This window comes from Cetorhinus maximus, chromosome 7 (assembly GCF_964194155.1).
Source record: "Cetorhinus maximus chromosome 7, sCetMax3.hap1.1, whole genome shotgun sequence".
NCBI classification, from domain to species: Eukaryota; Metazoa; Chordata; class Chondrichthyes; order Lamniformes; family Cetorhinidae; genus Cetorhinus; species Cetorhinus maximus.
The window spans coordinates 29,403,679-29,420,389 of NC_135885.1; the positions used below are offsets into that span (position 1 = coordinate 29,403,679).

The 16,711-nt window shown below is 44.5% G+C and overlaps 1 protein-coding gene across 3 annotated transcripts in view; it reads right to left on the bottom strand.

Annotated features, from left to right (window-relative positions):
- Positions 1–16,711, bottom strand: part of cog6 (component of oligomeric golgi complex 6) — a 141,392-nt gene that overhangs the window by 93,712 nt on the left and 30,969 nt on the right. The gene's annotated exons all lie outside the window — the stretch shown is intronic.

Genomic DNA, 16,711 nt, shown 5'->3' on the forward strand with positions numbered 1-16,711 from the left:
CTATTCTCATACACTCCGTTTAGTTTCCTTTCTCAATTCTCCTCTGTACTTTTTGTATTTAGCTTGCTTCTCTAGTGAATAACGCATCTGGCATAAACCAAAATCATAAGCCTCCTTGTTCTGTTTTATTTTAATCTCTTTATCTTTAGTCATTCAGGGAGCTCTAGCTTTGGATGCCCGTCCTTTCCCTCCTGATGAGAATCTGCCTAATATGTACTTGAACTATATCCTCTTTGAAGGTATCCCACTGCATATATACAGCTTTACCTGCCAATCTTTGATTCTAATCCATCTGGGCTAGATCCATTTTTGAACTCTCCTTCAGTTGGGTACTTGAACGTTTGCTTTTTCTAGCTCTTTTTCATAACTACTCCAAATCTAATGATACTGTGATTATCATTTCCCAAATGGTCCACTACTTGCTTCACTTCGTTTCCCAGAACTAGATCCAGCATTGCTTTCTTCCTCTTTAGGCTAGAAACATAATGATCAAAAAAGTTCTTATTTCAGAAATTCCTCCTTTTCTTTACCTTTTATGCTATTATTTTCCCAGTCTAAATTAGGATAGTTGAAATGCCCCAATATCAATACTCAAAAGTTCTTATATACTTCTGCAGTTTGGCTGCAAATTTGCTCTTCTAACTCTTTTCCATTATTGGATGTTCTACAGTATACACCCAGCAGCATAACAGCTCCTCCATTGTTTCTTTATTGTAACCAAAATAGATTTTGCTTTCAAGTCCTCATGGGCATCATCCCTTTCTGACATTTTGCTATCTTGTCCCAAAATTTAAGCGAAGAGTTACAATAGCATCCTTGGGCATGAGAATGATATTTGAGCCTTTGATGTACTCGGACTTCAAAGTCAAGAGTAGCCATCCATTGTAGCAGTAGCTATACAGAACAAAATGTTCCACATCAGATTCTAGTCTATGCTGACTAAGTTCATCATAGCAAGGGCAGTAGATAAGGTATGTAGCAAATGTATCTCCTTTCTTCAAACAGGGAGGGAAACGGAAAGCAGGAAACTACAGGCCAGTTAGCTTAACACCTGTCATAGGGAAAATGTTAGAAGCTATTACTAAAGATGTCATAGCAGGGCACTTAGAAAAGTTTAAGACAATCAGACAGAGTCAACCTGGCTTTGTGAAAGGGAAATCATGTCTAACCAATTTAGTGGAGTTCTTTGAAGGAGTCACACTGGCTGTGGATAAAGGGGAACCGGTGGATGTACTGTACTTAAACTTCTAGAAGGCATTTGATAAGGTGCCACATGAAAGGTTATTGCAAACAAACAGCTCACGGTGTAGGGGGTAACATACTGGCATGGATAGAAGATTGGGTAGCTAACAGGAAACAGAATAGCCATAAATGGGTTCATTTCTGGTTGGCAGGATGTAACAAGTGGTGTGCCACAGGGATCAGTGCTGGGCCTCCACTTTTTACAATTTATATAGATGCTTGGATGAAGGGACAGATGGTATATTTGCTAAATTTGCTGATGACACAAAGATAGGTAGAAAAGTAAGTTGTGAAGAGGACGTAAGGGGGCTACAAAGTGACATGGATAGGTTAAGTGATTGGGCACATACCTAGCAAATGGAGTATAATGTGGGAAAATGTGAAATTGCCCCATTTTGATAAAAATAATAAAAAAGAAGCATATTATCTAAATGGTGAGTGATTGCTGAGATTTGAGATTCAGAGAGATCTGGGTGACCTAGTGCATGAATCACAAAAAGTCATTATGCAGGTACAGCAAGTAGTTAAGAAAGGGGAATTAAATACAAAAGTAGGGAGTTATGCTTTATTTGTACAGGGCACTGGTGAGACCACATCTGGAGTATTGTGTACAGTATTGATCTTATTTAAGGAAAGATGTAAATCTGTTAGCAGTTCAGAGTAGGTTTATTAAGCTAATACCAGGAATGGGCAGGTCCGTCTTATGAGGAAAGGTTGGACAGGTTAAACTTGTATCCACTGGAGTTTAGAAGAGTAAGAGGTTGATTGAAACCTTTAAAATCCTGAGGGGTTTTGACAGGGTGGATGTGGAGAGGATGTTTCCTTTTGTGGGAGAATCTAGAACTAGGCGTCACTGTTTAAAAATAAGGGGTCATTCATTTAGACAGAGATGAGGAGAATTTTTTTCTCTCAGAGGGTCTCTTCCTCAAAAGGCGGTGGAAGCAGAGTCTTTGAATATTTTTAAGGCAGTGGTGATAGATTCTTGATTAACAAGGGGGTAAAAGGTTATCGGGGGGTAGGAAGGAATGCGGTGTTGAGGTTACAATCAGATGGGTTGGCATGAGTTGGCACTAAGTTGGTATGGAGAGTGAGGGGCCATGGGAAGTTGGTGGGGGCATAGGTTGGCATAGAGTGTATGGAGGCCATGGGGGGGCTCGGTGGGGCCATGAGGTGGCATGAGTTAGCATGGATGGGGCATGGAGAGTGTGTGTGGGGGTTGAGGGCTGGAAGGCTATTTTACATTTTTCTGTTTTGTTTTTGAAACTTCGATACAGTGTCAGTGCACCAAGACAGGTTTTTGCTCAGCTCGCCTCTGCACCTGGCATCCTCTGCACTCATTCCAGGATCGCCCGGTCCAACTCCCAGGGAACCCTGCCATCCTGGAATGAACATCCGACACTCCGGGCCACTTTCTTCCAAGCCAGGTTTGCGGAGCCAGGGAACGTCGTGACCACGCTCCCAACCCAGGAGCCAAACTCCAGACCTCAGTGTTGGACTCACAAAGGAACAATATGTAATTGGTCATTTAGGGCTGCTAGTGGCTATAGACCCATGCCCCAGCATGCGCCATGCCTTCAAACGGGCAGGGAAGCATATAACAGACTCAACTGTTGAGAAGCTAATAAACATCTCTTGAATTCACATGAAGGCAATTTTTCCTTTGCAATCAATTTTAAATACATTTTATTTGGTTTGTATGTGTTGCTGTACAAAATCATAAATCATCCTCATAGCATTCTGATTTGTGAATTCACCATTTAAAAGTCAATGATTCAAAAGCATTTGGAAAAATAAATACTGGTAGCATTGATGCTGCACAGGAAAGCTGTTAGATGTAGATTTATTATAAAATGACTTATTATCATTAATATCACAGATGAACATTTAAAAAATTGAATATTTGAACATTCGGAATACACAGCATATTGAAGAGTAATATTAATTATTTGTCGTACTCAGTGCCCTTATCAGCAATGAAACCTGTATCCAATAAATGGCGCATGCAGTAACACCTGCTGAACGCATATGTTCAGCTTTCACATACTCCTAAAAAAAATCACAAAACCATCAGGACCTGTTGTGTTTGACTGAGACAGTCTCAGATATGTTGAAGCAAAACTTTCCGCTTTGGATCTGACTCAAATAATGTTATAAGCCTACTATTTGAGGTCAGGTTTAATGTGAGAAAGGAGCAGATCTTAAAACTCAGAAATGTCAGATGACATTATTTCTGAGGGTAGAGTGAGTGAGTTTGGGAATCAATGTTGCATTTCATCAAGGCAACTTTCCAATTAGATCTTTACTTAGTTCACACTGTAACCACATCACTCAATTAGCCTAAAATAAAAACAAAAGTGCTGGAAAATATTCAGCAGATCAGGCAGTATCTGTGCAGATAAACAGAGTTAACATTTCAGGTCGATTATCTTTTTCACTTCAGTGCACCCTGAGATTGTCAGAAGAAAAAGCATGAGAATTCTTCCACTACCTCTGTTGTGTAGTAATTCCTGTCGGAAAACACATGTTCATGTCAACTGAGGAGAAGATCAAACACTGTTCTGATATTCCCCACAGTTGAATAGTTTGTTAATACTTACTGTGAAGGTTTACACATGAACAGTAGTGGCTTGGATGAGCTATCAAAATATGACTTGCATTCATGCAACCGCACCCCAGCAAAGGGTTAATGCATTTTGATGAGCAAGATGAGAAAAACAAGCAACAAATATTATAAAACTGCACCATGCTACTATAATAAGTACTGTACTACAGCAGTGACAGTAAAGATTTAAAGCACAGCATGGGCATTAAAAGAGGTACTTGATGGCCACTTAAAATAATGACCAATTTGTAAAAAGTAGCTGATTGTTTTACTTTGACTCAATCGTTATTTACATCCCTCAAACTTCATTGTGAACATTATAGGGCAGTTCAAATAAATGCAATTATGCAACTGCTTTCAGATCAAGATGAAGCAACAGGAGAGCATTGGGTGTGCACTGAAAAAGCAATAATGAGGTTTGGAAGTCAGGCACTGATCGTCTTGAGGCAAGTAAATGTAAGGCTGCCTGTTGTAGTACCATAGCCTCAGTAAGCTATGATATGCTAGTGTTTTCGATAAAGTGTAGTGTAACATCAGCTTGGCAAAGAGTGAAGGTTCAAGAATGCCTAAGCAATCTCTTGAACACTTTTATGTTGGAGTTGTTTTTGTGTTAGGTGTAAGCCCATGCTTTCTTATTAAAAATGAACTGGCTGAGGCAATGATCAATGTGCATTCGTGTTTGCTGGGCAGTCCATATGGTGCAACATTGTGCAGTCAGCTGTCTAATTTAAACCTGCTGGTCATGCACTGCACTTTAAAGATACTGGGCCAACACTGACATTGCACAGACATGTGGTTAACTTCAGTGCAGTATCACCACAAAAACAAGACAAAGATGTGTAGCTACAATAAATTAATCAATTCAATATATTCAGACTTTTTGGAATAATGCTATTTCCTTTCAGACTAGACATATCACAATAGCCACAGTTTCATTTCTAATCTCTGCCAAGTTAGCTGATCCTAGCTGGGGAAATACTTGGGGTACTGCCATTCCAAAATTTTTATCCTCCCTTGAAGTTACTTGTGATCCCTTTAGGGACTGCAGGTTTGGTTGCTCAAGATGTGATACAATTAAGCAGAAGTTGCATATTGCAAGCTCCGCCTATTTGTACACAAATTTTGATCAGGGTCATACAACCAGTGTGGGGTACGCTCTATGTACATGCAAGGCACCCAACACTTGTTTCTAGAGAGTGCCCTGGACACTTAAAAAGTCACCAGCTTCTAGTTTGGCATCTGACACATTTTTGAGCCAAATTATGCGCAGAAGATCGTAAGGCAAAACTCATCCCCTCGGCTCTCATGCTTCACTTTGCAACCAAAAGACCAGTGAAACCAGGTTTAATTTCTCCTCCATCAGAACAAGTAACAACAATTTTTAAAAAAGCAATTCATATGAGATTTACAGGCCACAGGAGAAGTGAGGCATAAACCCACAATCTTCTGACTAGAAGACAACAGTGCTATTACTGAGCTGAGGCTCAGTAGTATTATAGTATTTAGGACCTCCCCTGCTGTATAGTTAGCAGAACAGGATAGCTCTGCACTAACCAATGAATCAAAAGTGCAACCTAATAAAGGTTTGTTACTTTTATTTTGATCAGGTTTGCCAAGAAACTATAACTTTGGTCCCAATTACAAACTTTGGTGGCAAATTAAAATAAACTCACCCTCTTCTGGTCTTAGCTTTAATACTAAGAAGATTCTGGTGGTGGGATGCATAAATACCATTCTAGAGTACAAATCCACTTTTGATGTATGAATGTCAGCACCAGAAGAAAAGAGGATAATGGTATAGTGGGTGAACTTCAGGGAAACTGTAGTTGAACGGAAAATTACAAAGGCTGTTGTTGTGTGCCCTGGGTTTACCACATCTAATCATGTAAACATGATAATACAATACTGCAAAATAGTTCACATAAGAATATAGCTTTTTCATTCCTTCACATTTGCTGTTATTTGGCAAAAATACAGTGCACCTCTGCACATATTAAACATTTCTGAAAATTCCAAAATTCAAACACAATAAATGTAGCAAGGCACTGTAACTACTTAAGTTTATAAGATTTTAAAAGAGCAATAGAATTCATTTAATTCCAGGTCGAAACCGTTGCTCTCTGCATTTGATGGGATTTTCTTCAAGATAAAATAGTATTTTAAGATAACACTATTTGAAAATTTCAATTTAAAGATTCCAGCTTCTGACTTTGACTTAGTAATCTGATTCTTTCCTGCTAACATGCAGCTGAAGGACGAATACCTGTACAGCAAATCCTATACAAAAAGTGTGACATTTTATGAAACTGCAGGCCAGTTATATTATAGAGAAATTGCTGGAATCTATTATTAAGGAAGTTACAGCGGGACACTTAAAAAATCTCAATGCAATCAGGCAGAATCAACATGGTTTTGTGAATGGGAAATCATGTTTAACTAATTTATTGTTTGTTACTTCCTCAAAGAACTCCAAAGTGGGTAAAGGGGAACTTGTGGATGCACTGTACTTATATTTCCAGAAGGCATTTGCGAAGGCACCATATCAAAGGTTACGATGTAAAATAAGAGCTCAAGTTGTAGGGGATAGCATTTTAGCATGGATAGAGGATTGGTTAACTAACAGGAAACAGAGAGTAGGCATAAATGGGTAATTTTTGAGTTGGCAAGATGTGACGAGTGGAGTGCCGCAGTGATCAGTGCTGAGGCCTCAACTATTTACAACTTATATCAATGACTTGGATGAAGGGACCGAATGTATGGTTGCTAAATTTGCTGATGACACAAAGGTAGGTAGGAAGGTAAGTTGTGAAGAGGACACAAGGCGTATGCAAAGGGATATAGGTAGGTTGAGTGAGTGAGCAAATATTTGGCAGATGGAGTATTTTGTGTGAAAATGTGAATTTGCCCATTTTGGCAGCAACAATATAAAAGCAGCATATTATTTAAATGGCACGAGATTGAAGAACTCTGAGGTATGGAGGGATCTGGTTGTCCTGGTACATAATCACAAAAAGTTAGCAAGCAGGTACAGCAAGTAATTTGGAAGGCAAATGAAATCTTGATGTTTATTGCAAGTTGTACAATGCATTGGTGAGACCATACCTGGAGTACTGTGTACAGTTTTGGTCTCCTTATTTAAGAAAGGATATAAATGCATTTGCAGTTCAGTGGAGGTTCACTCAACTGGTGCCTGGGATCTTAGGAGGAAAAGTTGGACAGGTTGGGTCTGTATCCATTGGGGTTTAGAAGAATGTGAGATGATCTTACTTGAAACAAGAAAGTTCCTGAGGGAACTTGACAGGGTAGATGCTGAGAGAATGCTTCCCCTTGCAGGAGCGACTAGAACAAGGGAACACAGTTCAAAATAAGCAGTCCCCCATTTAAGATGGAGATGAGAAGAATTTTTTTTTCCTTCAGTGGGCCTTGGGTCTTTGGAGCTCTCTTCCCTAGAGACCTTGCTGGAGGCAAGGTCATCAAATAGCTTTAAGGCAGAGGTAGATAGGTTCTTGACTAACAAGGAAGTCAATTGGATAGGGGATTGGCAGGAAAGTGGAGTTCAAGACACAATCAGAGTAGCCATGATCTTATTTAATGGCAGAGTAGGCTCGAGGGCACGAATGGCCTACTCCTGCTCCTAATTCGGATGTTCATATAAAAATGACTATCATTTTCACACTTCATATTGACTGCATTTCCAAAAGCACTGATATTGTGCTTCTGGTTTCAATTAATCTCAGTATGAAACTAATAAGAAAATCCATAGTGCAGAAAGATAATGGTTGATTTCACAGGGCTGTAAGAAAGTAACAAATAACTTAATTTACAGAATAAATGAGTATTTTCTGTTAAACCCCGAGGAGCTTATTGGTTAATATATTACTCGAGCATTTCATTCAACCACTCCCAATAGCTTATCTTCTTTGGAATATTATCTGAGTTTGGAAATAAGAATTGTAATCAGTAGTTGACAGCTACGCTAAAGGTAAAAAAATATATCCACTGCAAGCTAGTAGAGGTCTGATAATCTGTAGATTACTGTACTTAATCTGTTTCAGTAAATCTGATGAAGCAAACCATGGATGCATACATTCATTTTTTTCTTTGCACTACAGTTAATAGTTACAAAGTCCAGAACCAGCCATTGGAGAAGTCCTCTCACTTCATCATTATTTAAATGTGAAACAAGTGAATTTTGGAAGATGAGCGGTTTTCACAGAAACAGCAGATAGATAAAACCTACTTTTAAATTGATGCAGAGACATGGGTCTCGCACAACTCTGATCTAAATTTGCCAGATTTGTTACAAGCAGTAGTCTGGAAATTTTTACCCTTTTCACCCTGTCTCTTTTAATGCTGGTCTTAGCAAATCTTTCTGTTTTAAGATGGTACAAACAACAAGATAGGCACTTCAAAAATCAGCAGCTCTATGCCTACAGTGGTTGGGGATTTGTCACGATTCAAATCAGAAAGTGCTTACCTATTTCAACAACTATTTATGATTTGTCCAGTCACTTTAAATTTGATTACTGCAAATGCTGGGAGGGAATCTTTATTGTTTAGATTTAGTTGTTGCTGCTAATTCATCATCCACATGTTGAAGCAAATGCAAACCTTCACTTCAAAGGCATTATGCTTTCTGCAAATGCGTTCATATTGCATAGAAAGCAGAAACCATTTAATATATTCTGATGCTCTGTTTCAAAGGTAAATCAAATCAAAGCAATGAGTTCAGGTCTAGAGTTGGGATTAAGATGAAGAAACTCGAACCTGAATTTGATAAACATTGTTCAGCTATGAAACACACTGCATTTTCTGTATTCCAGATTTAAACTTTAAAAGAGTACTAACAGCATATGCCATATAACAAAACCCAGCTCAAGTTATATTATACTTACAGTTACATCTAATCCCCCAAAGTAATCCCTAGCACTTGTGTTGCTATATGAAAACTTATGCAAAAGTATAACAAAATGTCACATCTGTGTCAGTTTTGTACTCGAGAAGGTAGAAGTTAAAAGTTCTAAAGATGAATCTGCTGTAGTCATTTTCCATTACTAGGTTTTTTTTCTTGTAATAAACATGATTCGAAGTCACACATTCTGACAAAGTGCTATTGTTCTGCTAACTGAATACTATTCTTATCAGAGGAGAGGTGAGAGGAGCTGCACTGAACATTAAAGCAGCACAAAATAAAAATACCTGGAAAAACTCGGCAGGTCTGGCAGCATCTGCGGAGAGGAGCACAGTTAACGTTTCGAGTCCGAATGACCCTTCAACAGAACTAAGTAAAAATAGAAGAGAGGTGAAATATAAGCTGGTTTAAGGGAGGGGTGGGACAAGAAGAGCTGGATAGAGGGCTAGTGATAGGTGGAGATAACCAAAAGATGTCACAGACAAAAGGACAAAGAGGTGTTGAAGGTGGTGATATTATCTAAAGGAATGTGCTAATTAAGGGTAGAAAGCAGGACGAGCAAGGTACAGATAGCCCTAGTGGGGGTGGGGTGGGGGGAAGGGATCGAAATAGGCTAACAGGTAGAGATAAAACAATGGATGGAAATACACTTAAAAATAATGGAAGTAGGTGGGAAAAGAAAAATCTATATAAATTATTGGAAAAAAACAAAAAGGAGGGGGAAAATCGGAAAGGGGGTGGGGATGGAGGAGAGAGCAGCATTTGACTGAGTGAGCAGCCAAGGAACTCCACCAAAACTGAAGTTAATGGGAGTTGAAGGGAAAACTCCAGTGACTGGAGTCTTAACTAACGCAATGGAAATTTATCTTTTTTTTTGTAAAAATATACTTTATTCATAAAAATCTTCAATCACATTCAAAACCATTTCAAAAACAACATTACAAGGGTACAATCCAGGTTAAACTTTTACAAAATGTATCACCAGGTGCATCAGTACAAACAATATTACAGTCATTTACAGCCTTTCATTCTGATCTGTACAGCCCGAGGGGCTCTAAACAGTTCCCAGTCTCTCGGTGCGCTGTGGTAGAAAGGTCTTAGACAGCGACCCTTCCCCATTGCGCCTTTGCGGCAGCTGCCCCAAGCTTTAGTGCGTCCCTCAGCACGTAGTCCTGGACTTTGGATTGTGCCAGTCCGCAACAATCGGTCGGGGACAACTCTTTGTGCTGGAAGACCAACAAGTTTCGGGCAGACCAAAGCGCGTCTTTCACCGAGTTGATGATCCTCCAGCTGCAGTTGATGTTTGTCTCGGTGTGTGTCCCTGGGAACAGCCCGTAGAGCACAGAGTCCTGTGTCACAGAACTGCTCGGGATGAACCTCGACAGCAACCACTGCATCTCTCTCCAGACTTTCTTTGCAAAGGCACAATCCACAAGGAGGTGAACAACGGTCTCTTCCCCACCACAGCCACCTCGAGGGCATCGTGCAGAGGGGGTGAGACTCCTGGCGTGTAGGAAGGATCTGACGGGGAGGGCCTTTCTCACCACCAGCCAAGCTACGTCTTGGTGCTTGTTGGAAAGTTCTGGCGATGAGGCATTCTGCCAAATGACTTTGACAGTCTGCTCGGGGAACCATCCCACAGGGTCCACCCTCTCCTTATCCCTCAGGGCCTCTAGGACGTTACGTGCTGACCACTGCCTGATGGACTTGTGGTCAAAGGTGTTTTTCTGCATAAATTTTTCCACCAGGGACAGGTGGTACGGCACGGTCCAACTACTTGGAGCGTTCCGCGGCAGCGTGGCCAGACCCATCCTTCGCAACACCGGGGACAGGTAGAACCTCAGCACGTAGTGACACTTGGTGTTTGCGTACTGAGGGTCTACGCACCGCTTGATGCAGCCGCACACAAAGGTGGCCATCAGTATGAGGGCGATGTTGGGCACGTTTTTTCCCCCTTTATCTAGAGGCTTGTACATCGCGTCCCTGCAGACACGATCCATTTTCGACCTCCAGATAAAGCGGAAGATGGCTCGAGTGATCGCCATCGCGCAGGAGTGTGGAATGGGCCAGACCTGCGCCACGTACAGCAACAGCGAGAGTACCTCACACCTGATGACCAGGTTCTTACCCGCAATGGAGAGGGAGCGTCGCTCCCACATGCCCAGTTTCCTTTTCACCATAGCCACTCGCTCCTTCCAGTTTCTAACGCATGCCCCGGTCCCTCCGAACCATATCCCCAGCACCTTCAGGCCGTCAGCCCTGACAGTGAAGGGGACAAAGGATCGGTCAGCCCACTTCCCAAAGAACATGGCCTCGCTCTTCCCACGATTTACCTTGGCTCCCGAGGCCAGTTCGAACTGGTCGCAGACGTGCATCAGTCTGCGCACCGACAGCGGATCCGAGCAGAAGACGGCGACGTCGTCCATGTACAGGGAGGCTTTTACCTGAGTGCCTCCACTGCCTGGGATCGTCACTCCTCTTATGCCCGGATCCTTCCTGATGGACTCGGCAAAGGGTTCTATGCAGCACACAAAAAGGACAGGCGAGAGAGGGCAGCCCTGCCTGACTCCAGATTTAATCGGAAAGCTATCTGTTTCCCACCCATTGATTGAGACTGCGCTACTGATGTTAGTGTAGAGCAGTTGGATCCAATTTCGAATTCCCTCCCCAAAGCCCATTTTGGAGAGCACATCCCCCATGTAGGTGTGCGATATTCTGTCAAAGGCCTTCTCCTGATCCAAGCTGATGAGGCAGGTATCCACACCCCTGTCCTGTACATAGGCAATCGTATCCCTGAGCAGCGCCAGGCTGTCAGAGATCTTCCTGCCTGGCACAGAGCAGGTCTGGTCAGGGTGAATCACCAATTCCAGAGCGGATTTGACCCGGTTGGCGATGACCTTGGACAGAATCTTATAGTCCACATTCAACAGTGAAATGGGTCGCCAATTTCTAATTTCCTCCCTTTCCCCCTTGTGCTTGTAGATGAGGGTGATGATGCCTTTCCTCATGGATTCTGACATGCTGCCGGCCAGGAGCATACTCTCGTACACTTCTAGCAGGTCTGGGCCGATCAAGTCCCACAGAGCCGAATACAACTCCGCCGGCAGGCCGTCGCTTCCGGGGGTTTTACTCTTCTCGAAGGACTCGAGGGCCTTAGTCAGTTCGTCAGGAGTTAGCGGTTTGTCTAGGCTCTCCCGCGTACTGTGGTCTAGGACCTCCGTGATAGAGGACAGGAAGGACTGGGAGGCCGTGCTGTCCGTGGGCTTCACGTCATACAGTCCGGCATAAAAGGATTTGCTGATCCTCAGAATGTCGGACCGTGATGACTTTACTGAGCCGTCTTCTTCCTTCAGGCTGCTGATCACAGAGCGCTCTCTGTGTACCTTTTGGAAGAAGAAACGTGAGCACGTCTCATCCTGCTCCACGGAGCGGACTCTGGAACGGAAGATGATCTTGGAGGCCTCCGAGGCAAAGTGCGAGGCTTGCTGGCCCTTCACCTCTTGGAGCTCCTCCTTGACATCGACCCCCATCGACTGCAGCCGGAGCAGATTCTGCATCTTTTCCTGGAGTCGGGACATTTCCCTCTGTTCCTTTCTAGCTTTCTGGGTGCCTTTGAGGATGAAAAACCTCTTGATGCTTCCCTTGATCACTTCCCACCAGTGTGTCAGGGACTCAAAGAGGGGTTTCACGGTTCTCCAACCTTTGTAATCCCTCTTGAGCTCCTCAATGTTCTCTGGGGTCAGCAGTTGCACATTTAGCTTCCATGCCCCCCTGCCCACCCTCAGGTCTTCCTCCAAGTGGCAGTCCGCCAGTAGGAGGCAGTGGTCAGAGAAGAACACCGGCTTGACGTCGGTGGATCTGACTGTGAATGCACGGGACACAAACAGGAAGTCTATCCTGGAACGAATGGACCCGTCTGGCCGCGACCAGGTGTATCTACGCTGCGCTCCGTCTGCAGGGTTGCTGAAGACGTCGTGCAGCTTGGCATCCTTAACTGTTTCCATCAGGGATCTGGACGTAGCGTCCAATCTGCTTCCGGCCCTGCCGGATCGTCCAGCCGCATCGATGATGCAGTTGAAGTCCCCGCCCAGAATGACCGGCCTGGAGGTCGCCAGCAGCAGTGGGAGCTGCTGAAAAACCTCCAGCCGCTCAGCCCCTTGTGCCGGGCCGTACACGTTAATTAACCGGAGTGGAGCGTTCTTGTACATTACGTCTGCTACCAGGAGTCGCCCGCCCACCACCTCCTTGACCTCGGAGACGGTGAAGTTGCCTCCCCGCAGCAGAATACACAGGCCGGAGGAACGAGAGTCGTTTCCGCCCGACCAGATCGATGGCCCGTGGGACCACCATCGTGACCATTGCCTGTAGGAGCTGAGGTGCGGTATCGCACACTCCTGCAGAAACAACAGGTCAGCTTTGACCTTGGCTAGGTAGTCCAAGGTCGCAACACATCGCGTAGTAGATTTAATGCTACGCACATTTATGGATACAATCTTTAAACCCATATTAAAGCATTTATTCTCCTACCAAACCCACTGTCTCTGAGAGTCCCAGACCTTTAGTCTGCTCCTTCATACCCGTAGTGAGCTCAAATTCCTTCACTTTGGATGGGCTGAGGTAGATCTCCTTGGCCGTGTTCTGCTCCAGTGGCATCTGGAGGTTCACGTAGTGAGCGGATTTTGAGATGACCTTTGCTGGAGAAGCTTCTCCAAAACTCACCCCCTCTGGGGGGTTGCTGTTCCCGGCTTCCTGGAGCTGGGGTGCGATGATTGCCTCACTGCTCCCAGATTCCAGGGGCTGTGGTGCACTGGCCTCCTCAGGTTGCAGGCCAAGTTGGGGTGCGCTGGTCTCCTTGTTGTCTCCAATTTTCTGGAGCTCGGGTGTCTCGTCCTCCAACGCCCTGGAGCTTTGCCGCCTCTTCTGTCGGTGCCGCTCTGGCACTTCCTCATCCGAAGAGCTGCTGCCCTTGTCATCCGTGTCGGATGGGAGACGCCTCTTGCCGCTTCTCTGGGAAACGCCTTTGCTTCTTCTTCGCTCCCTCTTACTTTTCTTGTTCTTCACCGTCCGCCACTCCCCCTGCTGCTTTTCCACTGCTGCCTCCTCCTCCATTGATTCGCTGTCCTGAGGACTGGAAGGTTCAGGGGGTAGTGCTGTTGATTGGCTCTCTGTTGCCTCAATCTCTTTCTCCACCTTGTCTCTCTCTGTGTCCTCCTTTGTCCCGTTGAGCTCCCTGGGGGCCTTGGTGGTTGGAGTGACACGGAACATTTCTTCTGCTTCCCCGTGGTCGGCTTTGGCTGCCTGTGCGTAAGTACGGCAGCGTTTGGGGCAGGTCCTGTAGAGGTGACTTGCCTCGCCACACAGGTTGCAGCACTTGGCCTGTTTGCAGTCTTTTGTCTGGTGCCCTTCCTGTTTGCAGATCTTGCAGAGGGAGGCGCTGCAGTTGGCCGCCACATGACCAGCCTTGCCGCATGAGCGACAATGCTTGGGTTGCCCAGCGTAGACCAGGTAGCCCCGGTTTCCCCCGATAGCGAAACTGGAAGGAGGGTGGAAAATGGCTCCCTTACCATCGGTCTTTAGCGTGACCTTAAACAGGCGTTTGCCTGTCCAGATCCCCAAGTCGTCTCGAATCTCAGTGCCGCTCCCCACCTTATCGAAGTACCTGGTGAGGAAGGTGACCACGTCGGCGACAGGGACGAAGGGGTTGTACACATGCACCATCACCTCACGTTCCCGTTGCAACGGCAGAGAAAAGTGCGGCTCCGCCGTCAGGATCTTCATCTCCGGCAGGTCTCTCTTCTCCTCGAACACCCTCAGGAGCCGGACGCAGTCTGCCACTTGCTTGAACGTCACGTCAAAATAACCACCTTTGCGGGAGTCGTGCAGGGTGAAGATCTCCGTAGCTTGGAAGCCGCACGCCTTCAACAGGATCCTCCTGGTGAAGAAGCCCCGATCCATAGGTGATCCTCCTTCGTCGCTGTGGTTCACCGTGACTCGGACGGTGATAGGTAACCCACGGTATGAATTCGGATTGCGATTGGTTTTCGCCCTTCCATCCCGACCTTGCCATGGCAGGACCATGGTGTCGCCCCTGCAACACTTGATCTTAGCCAAAAGGCCGAGACTAACGCAATGGAAATTTATCATGGTTGTTGGAGGTCATTCAACATACCCTCAGGACATTGCTGTGTGAGTTCCCCACAGAAGTGTCCTCTGCCCAACCCTCTTTAGCTACAATATCATAAACCTCAACTTCAAGTCTGGAGTGAGGCTGTTCAATGACAATTCTGAGGTATCCAGATCCCTTCACAATTCCTCCGATCGTAAACAGCCCTTGTCAGCCTCCAGCAGGGCCTGGACACAATTCAGGCTTGGACTGACAATTGGCAGCTAAGATTTATACTACATAATTACCAGGTAATGACCATTTTAAACAAGAGGAATCCTAGTCTTATCTCTGCTTACCTTTAAAGGCACCACCATTTCTAACATCCAATAACATCTTGAGGATCACCAATGACCAGAAATTTACCTGGACCAGCCAGATTCACAATTTGTCCGTAAGAGTTGAGGCTGGGTGATCTACCCTGATGGGCTCATCTTCTGACTACTCAACGTGTGTATATCATCTACTAAGGCTCAAATGGTGAGCGTGATAGAATTCTCATCACTCACTTGAGTGGGTGCAGTTGCAGCTACATTCAAACTTGACATTTTTTTAATTCATTTACAGATTGTGGGCATCACTGGGCAGGCCAGTATTTGTTGCCTATCCCTAATTGCCCTTGAGAAGGTGGTGGTGGTGAGCTGCTTTCTTGAACCGCAGCAGTCCACATGGTGTAGGTACACCCACAGTGCAGTTAGGGACTGAGTTCCTGGATTTTGCTTGATTGGCTCCCCAACTACTGAAACCATGATACACTCCCTCATCACCAACACTGTAGCAGCAGTTTCTTCACTTCTTATAGGATGCACTGCAGAAACTAACCAAGCTTCACTGAATCAGACAGCACAGAAGGAAACCATTTGTCTGGCTTACTGTGTCTGTGTCAGCACCTCCTTTGCCTAGTGAGCTAACCACCAGGTGTACAGTCAATATAATGTTGTGGTAACCTCTAAATTTCTCTTCCAAGTCCTTACCAACCTGATGGGCATATGCTGTCGTTCCTTCATTTGCTGCTTGGCCAATGTTGTGGAATTCCCTAACCACCACTGTTCGAGTACTATCACTACAGGAACTACAAGGAGATAAAGGAGAGGACCTACCAACCCCTTCCCATGGTAACCAGGGATAGGTCATAAACGTGGCATGGCCAGGACACCCAAACCCTAAGAACAGATAAAAATCTATGAGGACATAACGGTCAGGATGAATTCCTTAGTTCCAGAATCATAATAAGAAAATTAATGGGTGATTTGGAAAGGTAGGCTAGTTAAAAAATTGGTATTCTCCTGCCCAAAACATTACTAGGCCATTATGTGAGAGTATGTAGAACTGCTTCAAATAAATCTGTTTCTGTCTGTCTGGTCTTTGGTGCTTTGGGACTTGCCCCACTGATGAATGTGGCCACATGAAATAATGGAAGCAAATCGCAGCAATTGACAACATCACTCCCACTCCATGCTTCCAGAGGAATTCATTCTGGCTACCCCACCATCAGGAGTGCCACTAGCCCTGATTTAATGTACCAAACTGCCAAAGTCAAGTAAGCCCTCAGCAACAGTACCAAGGTATAGAGACAGCCTTTGACCCACAAGCTTTTGTGATTGAAGGTGACCAACTTCATCCAGCCTTCTTAGAAGAAACACAGATTATAGTGCACAAGAATTCTTATCGGAAATTCAGAGCAATAATGACATGCAATGTAGAACATAGCTTTAAAATGGTGGAATGAAACACAAGATGGAACCCCCAATAGCCTCCATAAAATAAGTGGCCAGGAAATGTAATACACTAC